This window comes from Seriola lalandi, unplaced genomic scaffold (assembly GCF_002814215.2).
Source record: "Seriola lalandi dorsalis isolate HSWRI2012SDOR001 ecotype SW California unplaced genomic scaffold, Sedor1 jcf7180002054963, whole genome shotgun sequence".
NCBI classification, from domain to species: domain Eukaryota; kingdom Metazoa; phylum Chordata; class Actinopteri; order Carangiformes; family Carangidae; genus Seriola; species Seriola lalandi.
The window spans coordinates 791891-794565 of NW_019525514.1; the positions used below are offsets into that span (position 1 = coordinate 791891).

General features: G+C 39.0%; 1 protein-coding gene across 2 annotated transcripts in view; it reads left to right on the top strand.

Annotated features, from left to right (window-relative positions):
• sgsm2 (small G protein signaling modulator 2) overlaps positions 1-2675 on the top strand; it is a 57763-nt gene that overhangs the window by 40339 nt on the left and 14749 nt on the right. The window lies entirely within an intron of this gene.

The window sequence follows — 2675 nt, forward strand, 5'->3', positions numbered from 1 at the left end:
GACCTCACCTCCACCAGCTGTGTCTGCCTGTGTGTGTGCTGCCTGACGCCGAGCCCAACAGTGTGGAGTAGGCTGGGGGGGGGGTTGTGCTAACATTAGCAATAAAACAACCATTAATACATTTTATACATTAAATGTGAGAAAGTAGTCAGATATAAAGCAATCGAACACTCACTGAGACGTTACAGCCTCTAACATTTAGTTCAAAACGCTTTAGGACAAATAATGTGGAGTTAGCCTCGTCCGTAAGAAGCCACCTGGCTCTGGCAGGTGAATCAGGTGGAGATAGATAGATAAGAAAAAGTTTCCTCCTATTTGTTGCTGTTTGAAATGGACACGTGGTCTTGATTTTAGTCATGAAAATTATCTCCCATAATAATAATCGTCTGTTGTTTCTATTGTGGTTTATAATCAATATCTTTTTATTAACCATGGATCAAAGGGGGTTGTTCATAGTGACCCACAGAAGATTAGCAAAGAGTTCTACAAAGCTTTTTAGCTTCTTTTAGCTAATGGTTAAATCACTTTTGTTAAAAACGTTTAGCTAAATGTTTTAAACACAAGTTTTTTCAGCTACGCTTCATTCAGCTCTCATCATCTTTGTTTTCATTCTCTGTTTTCAACAACAAAGTTCTGATTAGCTAAAGTTTAGCAGTTTGGTGCTACGCAACAGCATCCAGTGGGTTTAGCTGCTAAACCCACTGGATGCTGTTGCGTAGCACCAAACTGCAGACAGAAAAGAAAAGTTAGCAACTAACACGTAGCCGCTAAAGAGACAGATGTTTTTTCTCAGGAGGTTGTGGAGACCAAAACTGAACGTGAAGGAAAGTGGATGTTGGACTAGTTTTCATCAGTTGGACAGAAACTTGACACTTAATGATGCTAATGACGCTGTGTGTGTGTCTGCTGTGTCAGGCAGCTGTTTGCTAACATGTTGTTTTAAGCTAGTTCCTGTGTCCCACGGCATATACCAATGAAATATATGAACATATAAAAAAAAACATGTGTAAAAATTATATAATGAAATTCGAACATCTAGCCCATACAAATATGTATGTTTATGTATGTATGCTTATATTTTAGTCATATGTTATGTAAATATATATCCATCCCAAAGCCTGTCAATATATGTTGATATTATAAACAGTATTGTTAAAACAATGTTTAAAATTAATGAGAAATTGATAAGAAAAAACATAGAAGCATATTTAATTTTATATATGTTGTTTTAATGAACTTATATAAACAATAATAAACACATATAAATTAATATATCACTATATACATGTTATACCGTCTAAAAGTTCATCAAACAGATATTTGTAATATATGTACATATACAAATTTTCAATGTTATAAACTTATATCTTCATATATCCAGAGGATGTATATATGTGATAATAATATATCCCCTGATACGGACAAACAGGATTATGTCATATATTACATTTCTGTTGGGAAGAGGCCCAAAAAAACAAAAAGTAAATCAATAAAAACACTGAATGTCACTTTGAGAGGATCATACCAGTGTATAGTAATGAGCATGTTAATGCTACTGATGTTTACAAATGCTACATGTAGCATTTTTACGCTACATACAACAGTATTTGCTTTATAGCCGCACACGCCTCACTCAGCGTCCTCTACAGCTCACAGCATCGCCATTATCACGTTGTCCTGTGTGTCACAGTGTCATCAAACCCTACGTCAGATTTTATTCAGGTGTATCTGTGAGTCGTCAGCACGATCTCCACGGATGCACATTTAACTTGAGTAAAGAAAGAAAGAAGCTAGGTGTCAGAGGAAGTCTGAGGGAATGAGGGAGTCTTCATCAGCCACATGAATCCTTCAGAGCCAAACTGATCACTGTCGACTCAACTGTAAAAAACACTTCGGCTCCTTGTCGGCTGAATTTGCTGCGTGTTTTCTGGACATTGTAATCTGGCACAATAACATCCTGTCGGTAGAAAATGGTGGCTTTGTCACAGATATTGTCAGACGTGCAGTTAATGCCTCAACAGCTGCTGACACACTCCCCCTACACCCTTCCTGTTTAATTTCACTCTCTCTGTCTCCTCTCTGTCTTCCCGCCTCTCAGCGATTTAATCCACTCGCTTGGCTCCGCACACTGGAAACACTCTGGTTTTATAGACACAGCGACTGCACACGTCACCTGCCACCTGGTTTCATCACAGACTCAAACTTCCCCAGGTCTCCTCACCTAGGCCTTTCTGGCTGCTTTGCATTCTGGGATTTGCAGTGCCGACTGCCGTAGAGTTCTGAGAGGGTACAGCTGTTGAAGCATGCCTCAGCACTGTTGGGTTCACGCTGTCGTGGCCAAGAATCGCTTTGATAATTTGCTGAGTTTATTTTTTATTTTCTTATTTTTTTGCACTTCTTTAATTTGACTTAATTCTGTTTCCTTCTTTTTGTCCTTTCATTTCTCACTTGCAACATGCTTGACAGTTTTTGCATGGGAAAGATGCACCGTTTCATTGTTTTCTGAAGAACGACTCTGTGTTTCTGCATATTTGTGATGGAAAATCCTTCTCAGTCTCCTCCTCTGTTCGTTTTGATTTCTCTCTCTGACTTCCTCGGTTGTTTCTCCTCTGTTTGTGCAGTCGTTTGCTGCGATGCTGTTCACTGTAATTCTTCACTAACCCCGCCACCCCTCC